The following is a 16,440-nucleotide window of genomic DNA, read 5'->3' on the forward strand; positions in this document are numbered from 1 at the left end:
ATTTGTAATTTTCATTATTCAAGAAAGAAGAACTTAAAAAAAAAAATCAACTGGGTTAAGAACTAACGAAGTAGCCCCAGTATCAATGAGGGCTTTTGTGGTCTCATCCTTGACTAATATTTCAGTTTCTCCCAGAGTGTTAGTAGGAAGAGAAGGAAAAGTTCTCCTGGGTTCCTCATAGCAGCCCTGTTGTTGAACTGGAAAAGGATTATTTTAAGGAGTGACACTTCTCAGAGGGTGAGAAGTCTTAGATGTTTGAAGTCACCTTAATTTCCTGTAGTCCTTTTTCCAGTATCCGAGGTTTTTTGCAGTAATTTCAGACTCCTTTAGGGAGAGTTGTGTCTGGGGTGGGATCAGGGTTACTTTTGTTAATTCTTGTATCTGATAATTGATTACTTGGGCAGCTTGAACTTGAAAATCTAATGACTGAGTCACTTTCTTTTTAGCTGCCCCTTTATGTGTTTTAGAGAGTTGTTCAGCCAGGGTAAGCACATCAGAGGTGTTCATGGTAGCCCAATTGAGTTGATTTCACTTTCTGAGGTCCCATGTTCTCCCTCCAGTCCACTGATGAAGGTTGGATTAAAAAGGAAGTGGTTGCATAGTTTATTTTCTCTAAGCCAGAGTATTGCATAAAAGTTTCATGTAGTCTATCATGGTATTTGTAGACTGATTCAACTGGTACTTGGGTGCATTTTAATTTCTTTCAGTCAATCGTTTTTTAGAAAACCTCAGGGATTTGTTTGTAGATATCTTTTGCCATTTCTCTTTTAAAATTTTATTTATTTATTTACTTATTTATTTATTTGAGTTGGAGTCTCACACCCAGGCAGAGTGCAATGGCACACTCATGGTCACCCCAGCATCGACCTGCTGGGCTCTGGCAATCCTCTCTCCTTGGCCTTCCAAGTAGTCAGAACTACAGGTATACACTACCCCGCCCAGCTAATTTTTGATTTATTGTAGAGATGAGGTCTCACCCGGGCTGGTCTTGAACCTGCAGGCTCAGGCAATCCACTCGCCTCAGCCTCCCAAAGTGTTGGGATGACAGGCTGAGCCACGGCGTCCAGCCGCCAATTCTTGTACCTCAGTAAGATCAGTCACTCTTGTCTTAGAGAAGCCATCTAAAGGGTTATGCCAGATGGCATTTTCCACCCAAGTCGTATGTCCTTCACCAGCAATCATATGCTTACCTTGGTAAAGGCTGTAATGGCCAGACTGGTAGATTGTAGTAACCAAGTCAAATTTTTTAGAAAAGGCCATCAGATTTTCCAAAAGGTCGGGGGAGTTCTACCTTTGTCCAAAGTAGATTAAGGAGTTTCCTGAGCCTCCTTCCTGCATCAAACTTAAATTTAAATGGGGTGTGGATGAGGGGGAAGAGGAATCAGATGTGGGGCCAAGGGGAGTTCAGATAAGCTTGAGTAAATAGATGAATAGCAAGGAGGAGGCAGAGAAGTGAGGGAAGCCGGGCTTGGAGGATGGGGAGGCAGAGAGCCAATAGACTGAGGAGCACTCGGTTCACAAATGGTTTCATTTTAGAGGTCTCAGAAGATTTCTCTCACCTGGAACATCTCTGCACTAGCTTCAAGTTATTTTCTTTTAAAGAGGCAATTTTGAGATATCTGAAGTCTTTTGATGCCTCCAGGTACTAGTTAAAAATGAGTCCCACTTGGACTGAAAAATATTTGAGCCCACTCTTTCTAATTGACCACAGAGAAAAGCCAGTTTAAAAAGATCAAAGGCATCTCAAAAGGACCACTGCAGTTCAAGCTCATTTTTAGTAAAGTTGGTCTGTCTATTCAAAAATTTACAAAACAAAGGATTGTAATGTTATACGTGTAACCAGTGGGAGTTCCAGAGGGGAGCAACTCTTTAGTCACGCCCTTAGAATGTGAGTTACCCATGAGTACTCATCAAAATAAAGGAGAGATACTTGGTAATCAGGGCCACCAGAACAAAGGAGAAATCCTTTGCAAAAGCTGGCAACAGAGGACACCTGACAAAAACTGAACCTCAACTAAGGCAAGAGAGTCAGGACACAAAAGGACTCACCCACTGAAGTCCGGGCCATTTGAATCAATGGAATGCAAAAGGTTCCCGCAGGTTCTTTTGCTTGGGTCCACAGTGGCACAGGTGATCAGCATCCCCTTCTGAAATCATATAATATCAACTCACAAGAAATTAAACCAAGACTGCAGAGTGACAAAAGCAAAGAAAAGGCATTTCAATAATGGTCTTAGGAATTGCAATTCAGGAGACCAGATCTATCAAGCATCTAAATCATGTCCCATCTAGGCAAGATTGGGCAGGAGTTTATAAGGGCTACTGTAAGTTTACACATCTGGAAGAATTTAGCAAAGTCCATGATTAATAATAGCTGGTTCTCAGCTTAGGCCGTCTCTAGTCAAGATCAATCTAGTTCAGCAGAGCTGTCTCTCTAGGATGTTGGTTATCAAACCCAGTATAAACAATTTAAATCAAATGCAGCTGGTTTTATAATTTGGCCCAGTTCAAAAGGTCAAATTCCATCTGAGTGTATTCTTGACCAGGGTCCAACTCCTCCTTCCTTCCCAACTCCTTTGTGGATACATACCCCTGACATAACCATCTCAATTTTGGATTTTCTTTTCACACCCTGTCAAAATATACTGTCCTCATAGAGAGTTATTAGCAGGAAAAATGTACTTGGTGCTCATGTGAAATATTTTCAAATGCTCTGCCATGCTAGGATTCTAATTGTAAGTGTGTTTTCCTCCAGAGCAAGTAAATATCTGGTATATTTTCTCCTACAAATCCCATGGCCATCCTCATCCCCCACCTGGATCAAATTTAGGAATTATTAGTGTTCGAGAGATTTAAACAAAAGCAAAGGATAGAAGCCTCATAAAAAAAAAAAATAGAAAACTTTCAAGACTTGAGAGATAAATTATCCAGGTACAGGAAGGTCAGAGAACACAAACAGGTTATACCCAAGTAAGAGTACCCCAAGCCCTATAATAATCGAACTCTCAAAGGTCAAGTACAAAGAGAGGATTCTAAAAGCAGCGAGAAAAGAAGCAAATAATGCATACAGGAGCTCCAGTTCACCTAGCAATAGACTTCTCAACAGGAACCATATAAGGCAGCAGGGAATGTGACAACATTTTCAGTGCTGAAGAAAATTTTTCCATCCAAGAATACTGTATCCAGTAAAGCTGTTTTTCAAATACGAAGAAGAGATAGTCTTTCTCAGCCAAACAAAAGATGAGAGAATTCATCACCACCAGAGCCGTCTTACAGGAAATGCTAGAGAGTTTTTCTGTACGAAAGAACAAAACACTAACATGCAAAAAGGAAACATTGAAGATATAAAACCCACTGGTAAAAGTATATACACAGACAAATCCAGAATATGCAAATACTATAATTGTGGTATGCAATCCACTCATAATTCTAATACAAAATGCTAAGGATGATATCTGAAAGCAGAAGGTTTTATCTGTTTATCAAATATATATGTTAACTACTTGGGGAGTTACATAATATAGTTACTTCACTTTATCTCACTACTTTTGATGAAATGTTTATATCTATGCACTAAAACATTCGTCATAGAACATTGGGATACAATAAGTAATACACTATTTTTTAAATACTATAAGATGTTTTGAGTTGTTTGTTCAGATGTTATGAATTACAAAACAGAGAATAGATTGTAAGTTTTAGTAAGTTAAAAGCTAATTACAATTAGTAACTGTCATTATTTTTCATTATATTGTCTGATTATATCAATAATCAGTAAATATATTTTCCTTTATAATTTTCTTAATAAAATTTTCTTTTCTCTAGCTTACTTATTTTAAGAATCAGGTACTGGTTTCATGGAAGACAATTTTTCCCATGAATCAAGGGGGAGGGGAAATTGTTTCAGGATGATTCAAGTGCATAATATTTATTGTGTACTTTATTCTACTATTATTACATTGCAATATACAATGAAATAATTATACAACTCGCCATAAAAATGAGACGTGGATGGAAGTGGTAAATAAAATAATGGATGGGTCATGTATGGACTAAAATAAATGTCAGATTCTGACTTCAAGTCTGCCATCAGATGCAGCTGTACAATGAAAGTGCATCAACTCACTTGCCACTCACCGATGGGATTTTTATGAGTCTGCAAGCAATCGATTTATTATGGTCTCTGTGCAGTCAAACCTCACTGCTAATGTTGATCTGTATTTGCAGCTGCTCCCCAGGGCTAGCATCACCATCTCAGCTCCACCTCAGATCATCAGACATTAGGTTCTCATAAGGGGTGTACAACCTGGATCCATCACATGTATAGTTCACAATAGAGTTCAGCATTAGAGAATCTAATGCTGCCACTGATCTGACAGTAGGTGGGGTTCAGGTGGTAATGCAAGCCAGGGGAAGCTGGTGTAAATACAGATGAAGCTTCGTTTGGTCTCCCACTGCTCACCTGTTGCAAGGCCTGGCTCCTAACCAGTCCATGACCCAGGGTTTGGGGAACCCTGGTATAAAACACAACATTCAAAGTATGTTTAATCAACTGTATATGTTATCCAAAATAGCCTAACAGTATGCTATTATTAGTTAGGTTTTTGAGAAGTCAAAAATCATGCATGGATTTTTGACTGGATTAGCATCTTTAATCTCTGTACTGTTAAGAGTCAACTGAGCCAGGCTCAGTGGCTCATCCTGTAATCCCGCGCCTTTGGGAGGCTGAGGTGAGTGGATTGCCTGAGCTCGCGGGTTCGAGACCCGCCTGGGCAGCGAGACCTCATCTCTACAATTAATCAAAAAATCAGCCGGGCGTGGTAGCGCATGCCTGTAATTCCAGCTACTTGGAAGGCTGAGGCGGAAGGATCGCCGGAGCCCAGTAGGTCGAGGCTGCGGTGGCCGGGAGTGGCCACTGCACTCCAGTCTGGGCGACAGAGTGAGACTCCAACTCAAAAAATAAAAATAAATAAATTAATTAATTAAATAAATAAATAATGGAATATCCTTTTTTGTCCTCTTATTTGCTAGATGAGTATCTTTTAAGAGAATTAGACTAGAAGAGAAAGAAAGAAGAAAAAAGGGGCCTCCTCCAGAAATTGCTCTTAAAAATTTCCTTTTAACTATAAGTTTATATTTTTCTTGCAACTCTGTGTTACATCAGGAGAAATTCATCAGAGATGAGGTCGGTGCATTTAGGGTGGTATGACTGTAGACTTCCTCAGAGATATAGGTTGGATGATGTGGCCAGGAGACTTCATAAACATTTATGAATGATGCCTGAAAAATAGCTGACTCCAGAAGGCATGGAAGTGTTAAAAACTGAAGAAATGGTGGTTTAAACAGTTTGCTATTATTGCTGTGGAGAAATATCATTGGCCCAACATGTTCATTTTGTAGTTTTAGGACTAAGTAATTCACCATACATGGTCTCTTACATGACTTCATTCAAATCACTGAGGCACTTGTAAAAACACGGAATCCTGAATCAACACTATGGAGTGGGGCCTAGGAATCAGTACTTTAACAAGCTTCCCAGATGGTTGTCCTGCCCACTGAAGTTTGAGAACCACTTGTCCAGCCAGTAATGTTGACTAACTGGGGGTGGAGGAATTTCTCAGGAAACATGTACAACAAGCACCAAATTAGCAGCACTACATTAAACTAAATTTGGCCTGAGGATGCTTTGGTACTTAAGTCTTTGCATAATGAACTGCCACCTAACTAAAATACAAACTTACCGAAAGCCTAAATAGTATTGTGCTTTTGTAACAAATAGTTGAGTCTCAGCCCATCATAGCAGGTAGCTTCAAGTCAATCACAGGCAGCTAACTGATCCGATCATGCTCAAGTAAGGCAAATGCTGAGCCATACCCATTCAAGCTCTTTCTGGACCTCTCTTCCACTTTGTGTCCACAAATGCTGCTCAATCATGTTGCAGCCCAGAGTTCTCTGACCCTGTTCTGGTTTGAGGGCTGCCTGATTCATGAATTATTCTTTGCACAAACTCTATTAATCTGTCTATAGATTTTCTTTTAAAAGGTATCACAAGATTCAGGTTCTAATCCTGTAGAATACCAGTGATTTCCGGAAGTGGAAAGTGAAAAAGGCCGGGCTCGGTGGCTCAGCCTGTAATCCCAGCACTTTGGGAGGCCAAGACAAGTGGATTGCCTGAGCTGGTGGGTTCGAGACCAGCCCAGGCAACTTGGCGAGACCTCACCTCGACAATAAATCAAAAATTAGCCAGGCGTGGTAGCATGCACCTGTAGTTCTGGCTACTTGGAAGACTGAGGTGGAAGGATCGCAGGTCAAGGCTGCGGTGACCATGATCATGCCACTGCACCCCAGCCTGGGCAATGGAGTGAGACTCCAGCTCAAAAAATAAGTAAAAAGAGTGAAAAGGCATAGGGCCCATGTTCAGAAAAGATATATTAAGTCAGAGGTTAGCAAGCATTTTTTACACAGGGCCAGATAATACACATCTTAGCCATTGTGGTCCACACGGTTTCTGTCACAATTACTCATCTCTTCTGCTCTAGCATGAAGGCAGACATAAACAATACGAGAATGAATGGGCATGACTGAGTTCCAATATAACCTTATTTCTAAAAGCACATGTGATAGATTTGGCCAATTGGCCAGAGTTTGCCAACCCCTGCTTTAAGTTATCTCAAAAGAAGAGAGAAATCAGATACGATTAGTATCACTACTTGGCCCAAAAGACATCCAATTCATCTTGTAGGGAATAGAGGTCCAAAAAAATATCTTGGTCTCCAAAAACAGCAGTGGAATCTCCATCTTTCCCTCTGCAGAAGAGTCACCCAACCTGGCCAGTGCTCCTTTTAGTGCCAAGGACAACGATATGCTTTGTCATGCTGAAGTTGGTAGCCAACCATCTTTCTCCTGCTGCCCACTTCCTATTGTCACACAAAGCTAAGGCCAGGAAGTGCAGTTTGGGCTGTGACCCAGAGAAAAGCCTTTAGTGGCATTGTGAATGACAGTGCAAACTCTTGGGAATGAAGATTTTCCAGTTGTTTACCACCACACATGGCACCATTAAACCCATCAAGCTTTAAGTTCCTCATCTGTGATATGGGGACTCTAATTCCTACCCTTCTTCCTCCTAGCTTTGTTAATATCAATGGAATTCTGGATGGGTTAAGTCAGGGGTCTCCAGTCCCCAGTCCAAGGATGGGTACCACACAGCAGGAGGTGAATGGCAGGCGAGTGGAGCTCTGTCTACTGTCAGATCAGTGGTGGCATTAGGTTCTCATAGGAGCATGGACCTTATTGTGAACTGCATGTGCAAGGGACTAGGTTGCCTGGCCCTTATGAGAACTAACTCCTAATGATCCCTCCCAACCCCCATCTATGGAAAAATTGTCTTCCAGAAAACTGGCCCCTGATGCCAAAAAGGTTGGGGAATGACTGGGTTAAATGCTTGGAGAACTGCATAATCCTGTACCCATGGGAGCACCCCACTTGGCTGAATAGGATCATCAGCTGCCTGGCTTCTTGTCTTAGCTCCCACATAGCTTTCTCTCTTTTTCATTCTTATTTATTCTCACCTGTGAACAGAGAATCATGAGCAGGTAAAGGGGAAAAGACAGGCCTGAAGTTAAATTTGAGGGCGAAAATTGCCCCCCAGTTGTGTATCTTGTTTGTGGCAGAGAGGGGCTAAGAACAGTTAAAATTATTCCTTTTTAAAAATCAACCTGCAGGTCCAAACCTGCTAGACATGAGACATGAGAAAACCAAATAGCCACAAGCCACTTTCCTGTAAATGCAAGATAATAATCGATTCACAACCTTACCCCCTTAACACCCCCCATCCTCTCTTTGTGAAGCTATCTTTTTACAACCCCTACTTTGTCATGTATATCCTGGAAGCAATTTGTTCTTTGAAAGTCTGGTTTTGCTGAATACAACCTTGCAAATTCCAAAGAAAAATGTATAGCCATACAACCCAACCCCTTCCCTTACCTAAACTAACATATAAAACCCTTCTCTTCTTTCTCTGGGTTGCTCAGCCTTGGAGCATTAGCCCGCTGAGTTGCACCAGCACTAATAAAATGCTGCTTCCTAAGATAGCCTCGGTGTCACAGTCTCTCTGTTTTCCCGCAACATGTTCTTTTCTGAATTTATAACGAAGCCACATAAATTTTTTTTTACATAAAATTAATATAAGGCCAAGGGATAAAAACTGTAGAAGAGACCAGAGCCCTGCAAAGGTGCAGCTACGGTTAGAAATGAACAGATCTGTTGGTTTGCACAGATACGCAATAGACAACAATTGGTTATCTTCATGTTCTGACCCCTGAAGAAGGTCAGGGGGCTGCCTGTAAGGTTGTTAAACATATTTTCCCTGAAACAATGAGTCATCAGATCTCCTCAATGGCATTCTGAAGCTTAATTGACTGAAGGACTTTGCCCTCCTGCATCCATTATTCACTGGATTTGTATCTTCCTCAATTGCTCCCATAGATAACATAAAGTTAAGACTGATGGTTGGGATGTTTTTCAGATTCTGCATTTTGGCAGACCTTCTGGCCCCAACCAGACCAGTGATAGGGAACACCATCCAGAAAACTGACTTGCCACAGGAAGACAACCTCAACATCTCTGAGGCTCCACTCCTCAACCAATCAGCAGGCCTAGGCTCCCTGCCCACCAAATTTCCTTTAAAAACCCTGGTCTCTGAATTCTCAGGGAGGGAGATTTGAGAAATATTTCCCATCCTCCTTGCTCAGTAGCTTTGTGATATTAAATTCTTTCTCCATGGTAACAGCTGTGCCAGTCTCGGTTTTTCTGGGCAGTGGGCGTAAAAACCCAACCAGCCTGTAACAGTTTACCACAACCTAATGCCCAGCAGTAAGCTTCACTGTGGGAGGATTATTGAACTGCTTCCTTTTTTTTGTCTTTATGTAAGCAGAGGGCAGTACTTGAAACTAGAGTTCACTGTTGAATTTCTTCTCACAAAATTTAGGAGAGCCAGTCCCTGAGAGGAGCATTTCAGGAAGAAGACTGAGCACACCAACGGCATCTACTATTTGCCCGATACCACACCAAAAATGGAAAGAAATGCAAAGATGATCAAAATGTGGTTCCCCTTCCAGAGTTTATTGGCTCCTACTGGGAGGAGATGTGAGTAACAGGTACTCCTAGCCACTCCCTTTTTCTTCTTGTACTTTATCAGACCCTCCTGTATTCTTAACATATCCTTTGTAAAATTTTGATTTTTATTATAAAAATAGTATATATTCCCTTAAAATCAAAAGCTTTGAAATTAAAATGCGAAATTCCTACCCTAAGTTTTCACTGAAGGAGAAACTACTGTGGATTCTTCCAGACCCTGTTCAAACATATACAAATGTGTGTATAATATGTGTAGGTGTGTGGGTATGTGGGTGTGGGTGTGTGTGTGTGTGGCTGACTGTGGTTGTACATATATGTGGATTCTTACTTTTCTTAAGTATAAATGGATCCTATTTTTTTATTTGGTTGTACATATATGTAGATTCTTACTTTTCTTAAGCATAAATGAATCCTATTTTTTTATAAAAATAGGTTCATATTGTACAGTCACAGCAACATTTTGTATAGGCATCCCCAGCTAAGTCTGTGTTCTAGGAACACATCAGCATCAGTGTACCAGTTAGCATTGTTGTGAGCATTTCATATTTTATAGTACAAGGGGGGACCCCCAAAACATGGAATTATTTTTTGGAGGGTGGGCCCTGTATAGCACAGGCATTCCCAGCTAAGTAAGTGTTCTAGGAACACATCAGCATCAGTGTACCAGCTAGCATTGTTGTGAGAGGTTGTATTTGGCCTCAGTAAAATTTTTTGGAGATTCTTTCAATGCATGTGCCCATTTCATCATGGGTGAGTTACAAGTACATCTGCCCACACCACGCTGAATATTCAGCAGTTTTTAACCAAAAACAGCATAACACCGAGGCCTCATCCTACCAAGTCACCTGATCTCACCGTCAGTGACTTTTTTTTGTTTTCCCAGATGAGAAAAGTCCTCAAAGGGAAGTATTTTGCCAGTGTGGAAGAGGTGAAACAAACAAACAAAAAAAACAGAAGCACTGAAAGGCATCAGAATTGATGAGTTCAAAAACTGTTTTGAGCAGCAGGAAAAGCAATTTGATAAGTGTATTGCATCAAATGGAGAGTACTTTGAAGGTGACTGCGAAATTTAAACATATAAAGGTAAATATACAATTTTTTATAAATTCCAGTTTTTTGGGGTCCCCCCTCATATATCCTGGATATCCTCTCACATTTTATTTTATTATTATTATTTTTTTGAGTTGGAGTCTCACTCTGTCACTTAGACTGGATCGCAGTGGCATGTTCCCGGCCACCGCAGTCTCGACCTGCTGGGCTTTCAGTGATCCTTCAACCTCAGCCTTCCAAATAGCTGGAACTACAGGCGCGCACTACCACACCCAGCTAATTTTTGACTTATTGTAGAGACAAGATCTCACCAAATTGCCCGGGTGGGTCTCGAACCTGTGGGCTCAGGCAATCCACTTGCCTCAGTCTCCCAAAGTGCTGGGATTACAGGCTGAGCCACCTAGCCCGGCTACCTTTCACATTATTATGTGCAGATGTATTTGAGTCTTGTTAACAGCCACAGCAACATTTTATACAGGCATCCCCAGCTAAGTCAGTGTTCTAGAAACACATCAACATCAGTGTACCAGCTAGCATTGCTGTGAGAGGTTGTATTAGGCTTCAGTACATGCAGGTTGTCTCCATTTTGTTGTGATCCCAGGTAATGCTGCAAGAAACACCCTGAGGTATAGGTGTACAAGTATTTCTCTCGGATAGATGACTAGAAATGGAATTGCCAAGCTAAAGGGAATGTACTTTCCAAAATTCTGATAGCTATTACCACATTCACTACTAGTGGTGCGTCATTAAGTTGGGGTATGGCATTGTTCTTGAATGTGCCATGCTCTCCCTTGCACTGTGGTCCTAATGTTCAAGTTTCAGTTCCCCTGCGTTTCTGCTGCCTAGCATCATCCTCCCTTTTTCTGATAATTGTTCTCTGATTTTCCTTTGGAAAACCCCTCTGCTAGCCCCATCTACTCCATTCTAGTGACGCTGACTCTGCTCTTGGTCCGGAGATGAGCGTATGACACAATCCTGGACCATCAGAGTCGCAGTGATTGGTTCAAGCTTGTGCGTGTGTCCCAATCCAGAAAATTGCAGTTAGTGCCAGGACTATTTCTGGAACTACTGGGCAAAAAGAAGAGTGAGTATGAAAGCATTTGTCCTTCTTGTACTCCTATCAAAGCAGAGCCCAGTCCACATGACCTGTAGCCCCAGATGAGGGACAGGGCCCAAGGCACAGGACAAGGCCCAAGGCGCAGGGCAGTATAGATGCATATATGCACCTCAGTTTCCCCATCTATAAAATGAGGAGGTTGGACTCCATGATCTTAACAGTCATTTTAGCTCATGTGATTGTGCCTGCATAAAAATCAGAGAGGTACAAGATCTTGTCAAATAACATCTTGGTAGAAAAATTTCTTCAAGGGTGGTTGTTTGGCAAACATCCACAGAGATTGTTTATAGCAGGTTTATTCATCATTGTCAAAACCTGGGAACAACCAAGCTGTCCTTCAATAGGTGAATGGAAACCCATACATTCGGTCACATAAATCTTCTGTATTGATTTTTATTGTTGAATGAGAGACTAGAAAAAAGTGTGGTTTTAGTTCGTGTTTTTTTTTTTAAAGACGACGTTAGGTTTTGGTAGATAAACTCTAAGAACCATATTTTAGATTCTATTCCTGGTTCTGCCACAAACAGAGTGTCTGTATGTGCTCACCTCTCCTCTCTGGGCCTCAGTTTCACAATCTGTAGAATGAAGGGACCAGTCTATGCCTCTAAGTGCTGTGAGTCTATGACATCTAAGTAAAAAGAAAGGAAGTGTGATGTTGGCTTTCATCCATGGTTTCTGGCTCATTGCTCCTATAGTCCTTGTTATGGTAAGTGGAATTTGGGCTTCACCTGCCCTCCTTGCACAAGATGGGACGCTAATCTGATTGTGAATCATAAGACCCCCATTCCAGAGGAAGAAAGAATACTGTACAGAAATGCCAAGAAGAATAGACAGACCTTACTGAGTTTAGATCACACTCTTTTTGTCCAGTCACATTCTGACAGGGTTGTCCTTGCTTCGATCATGCTTATCCGATGAGTCTCCATAAAAGATCCCAAACCTTCTGGAGAGCTGAACACATGAAGGCTCACGGGAATGTGAACAAAAATTCATCTATGTACCAGGAGAATGACACAGGGACAGAAGCTCCTGTGCTCAGGACCCCTCCAGAGCATGCCCTATGCGTCTCTTCATCTGACTTTATTTGTATCCTTAAAAATATCCTTTGTAATAAACCAGTAAATGCAAGAGTTCCCCTGAGTTCTGTGAGCTGCTCTAGCAAATTGATAAAACCCAAAAGGGGGGTCATGGGAACCCCAACTGAGCCTGGTTGGTCAGATATTCAAGGAGCCCAAACATGTAACTGGTAGGAAGGAGAAGGCAGGCATGTGGGACTGAGCCCCAAACCTGTGGTTTCTGGGGCATCTCCGGGTGAATGGAGTCAGAATTGAATGGAATTGGCGGACATTCAAGCAGTGCCCACTGCAGAAGTGACTGCCTGTTTGATGTGGGGAGAAACCCACACATTTGGTCACAGAAGTCTTCTGTGTTGATTGTTGTTGTTGAATGAGAGAATAGAAGAAAGTGTGGTTTGAGTTCATGTTTTTTCCACTCAATAGAAAAAAGGGAAGAAGGAAGGACTAAATTCTGACCTTTTGTCATTATCTTGCCAAATTCCTAACTAAGAGACCTGGAGAGATAGGCGTTTTATTAACTATTTAATATTGGTTTACTTTCTAATTGACTCTGGTATAACAATACCTAATAGATAAAGGAGGAACTGGGCATGGTGGCACGTGCCTATAGTTCCAGCTACTTGGAAAGCTGAGGTGGAAGGCTCTCTGGAGCCCAGCAGGTGAGACTCCAACTCAAAAAAACAAAACAAAACAAAAACTGGATAAGGAAAATCAAAGTATGCTATGACCCTGTAAAGCTGCCTTTTGGGGACTCCAGGCACTTTTTAAAATACTTATCTGACTGGGCGAGGTGACCCACGCCTATAATTCTAGCACTTTGGGGGGCCGAGGTGAGAAGATTGCCTGAGCCCATGGGTTTGAGACCAGCTTGGGCAACTTGGCGAGACCTCATCTCTACAATAAATCAAAAAATTAGCCTGGCGTGGTGGCACACGCCTATAGTTCCAGCTACTTGGAAGGCTGAGGCAGAAGGATCACCTGAGACCACCAGGTCAAGGCTGCAGTGACCATGAACAGCACTCCAGCCTGGGTGACAGAGTGAGACTCCAACTCAAAAAATAAAAATAAAAAAGTAAAAAATAAATAAAACACTTATCTATTCTCTCTGAAGTCTCTCACCTATAAAGCTTCATCTACATATCAAGAAACTTGACTCATTGTTTCTCAAGCTGCCTATTTCCTATACTGCTTTCAAAATTCCTTAGATAACTCTAGCCAACTAATTGCCAGTCGGGAAATATTTGAATCCCCCTATAACCTGCAAGCCCACCACCACCACCAGATTAGAGATATCCCATCTTCCTGGACCAAGCCAATGTAAATCTCACATGTATTGATGTATGGTTTCTTGTAACGTCTGTCCTCCTAAAATGTATATAACCAAACTACAATTCAACCATGGTGGACACACACGTTCTCAGGACCTCCTGGGGATGGGTGCCATGGGCCTAAGGTCACTCATATTTAGCTCAGAATAAACCATTTTAAATATTTTACAGAGTTTGGCATTTTTTGTCAACAGAAGGTAGGAAGAAAGGGAGGGAGGGAAAGAGGAAGGAAAGAAAGAAGGGAAAGAGAAAGGGAGAGAGGGAAAAATTACAAAATCATTAAGTGGCAATTAAGAGAATTAGAGAAATCAGTCTGAGCAGAGTCATCAGCAGTATCCTCTTTGGGAGAAGAAAATGGGTTGCCCCAGGAGTCACATCAGGGTCTTTAGTCCTGATTGAATGAGAAAAGTTTAATGCCTCTAGAGAGGCTATTACATTGATCTGATGGGTACTAAGTGGGCGCTAATTGTACACGCCCAGCCTTATGGAGGTGCTGCTGTAGCCCAACCAGGAAAGATAAATACATGCGTCCAAATACTACAGTCTAACAACAGTTTGCTTCTGAAGTCAGATAGGTCTTGGTTTTAATATTGGCTGTGTAACTGCAATAGGCTGAGTAGCAGCCCTCAACAGACATCTGTGTTTTAATCCTCAGAAACCATACATATTACTTTATATGAGTCTTTGCAGATATGAGCAAATTAATGATCTTGAAATGAGAGAGGATTAGCCTAGATCATCCAGGGGAGTGCTAAATGTAATCACAAGAATCCTTATAAGAGAGAAGCAGAGGGAGATTTAACTATAGACAGAAGAGAAGACCATGTGATAAAAGCAGAATCAGAGAGGGAAGATGCTATGTGAAGATCAAGGAAGGGCCATGAGTCAAGGAATGTGATGAATGTAGCTCTAGAAAGCTAGAAAAGACAAAAAAAGAATTTTCCCCTAGAATCTCTGGAAGGAGCATGGCCCTGCCAACACCTTGACTTTAGCCCGTTGCAACTAATTTCAGAATTCTGGACTCCAAAACCATGAGAGAATACATTTGTGTTGCTTTAAGGCACTAAGTTTGTGACAATTTGTTACAGCAGCCATACAAAACTAATACAAATATTTGCACTGAAAATGGGGTGATGCCCCCATAATAAATACCTAAAAATGTGGAAATGGGCCAGGTGTGGCGGCTCACACTTGTATTCCTGGCATTTTGGGAGGCTGAAACAGGAAGATAGCTTGAGCCCAGGACTTCAAGACAAGCCTAGGCAACATAGAAAGACCTGGTCTCTACAAATTTTTTTTTTTTAAATAAGCCTGCCATGGTGATGCATACCTGTAGTCCCAGGTACTCAGGAGGCTGAGGTGGAAGGACCTCCTGAGCCCAGAAGGTTGAGGCTGCAGTGAGCTATAACCGTGGCACTGCTCCAGCCTGGGTGACAGAGTGAGACCCTGACTCTAAAAATAGAAATAAAATAAAATAAAAATATGGAAGTGGCTTTGGAATCGGGTGATAGGCAGAGGCTACAAAAACTTTGAGGCATATGGTATTAAAAAACCTAGAGATTTTTGAATAGATGGTAAAATTATGGATGTTAGAGGCTCTGTCAGTGGAGTTCAGGAGTAGTGAAAAAAAAGCCTACATTATCTTAGAGAATTCCTATATTGTCAGAAACAGGCTGTTGGCAGAAATATGGTCGTTAAAGTTGTTGCTGGTGACAGTTAAGAAAAAAACAAGGAACAAACAATGAGACAATCATGGGATAGAAGCAGAGCCAGAGAAAGAAGACACGATGAAGAAGGTACAGAATGTAACTCTAGATGCCGAAAAAAAATGAAAACCAAGGAAACAGACTCTCCCCAACAGCCTTTGGAGGATACGTGGCCCTCCTGACACCTTGACTTGAACCCACTAAAACTGATTACAGGCTTCCAGCCTTCAGAACTGTAAGAGAACACATTTGTGTTGCTTTGTGGCACTAAGTTTATGGCAATTTGTTAAACAGTCATAAGAAACTAACCTAGGCAAAGGAAAGGACTGAGCTCTGAGCCGTATTCTACATCTGTCATACGAGAACAGGAACATACTCATACTCCAAGTATTTTTGAGAGCCTACCACAACGCAGGCCTAAGGACTGGGGACCAAGAGGCAGCCAATTGCTCTCCACTTTTGTGGAGCTGAACCTCTAGTGGGAAGGGATAAACCATGGAAAAGCAAGTACGTGAGAAGATAATCACAGAGTGTGAGAAAAAACACACACACACAAAAGACGCAGGGCGTGGGGCTGAGTGGGGCTAAGCAGGTAGGGTGGCTTGCTTTAGGTGGTGTGGTCAGGGGAGGTCCTTGGAGGAGAAGACTTGTGACCTAAGGCCAACAGGGCAAAAAGCGCAGGATCAACAGCACAGGCACAGAGATCAGCAAATGCACTCTCAGGAAGGGAAGGACAAAGCTGACTGGGAGACGCAAACCAGGTCAGCATGCTGGAGCGTAGCATCGCGCAAGGTGAGTTGGGAGGGTGGCAGGGCCTACGGTGCAGGGTCTCGTGGCTTGTGGTGAGGAATCCTGAGAGTGTTCTCAGGGAAACTTGGGCAGGCAGGGGTTCTAGGCAGGGAGTAGCTTCAGCACTTGCCACTGTGACGAAATGGATGTTAAGCAAAGAAACCAGTTAGAGCCAGGCTCGGTGGCTCAGCCTGTAATCCTGCGCTTTGGGAGGCTGAGGTGAGTGGCTTGCCTGAGCC

This window comes from Carlito syrichta, unplaced genomic scaffold, assembly GCF_000164805.1.
Source record: "Carlito syrichta isolate Samal-C Ts95f unplaced genomic scaffold, Tarsius_syrichta-2.0.1 Scaffold107891, whole genome shotgun sequence".
Classification (NCBI taxonomy): domain Eukaryota; kingdom Metazoa; phylum Chordata; class Mammalia; order Primates; family Tarsiidae; genus Carlito; species Carlito syrichta.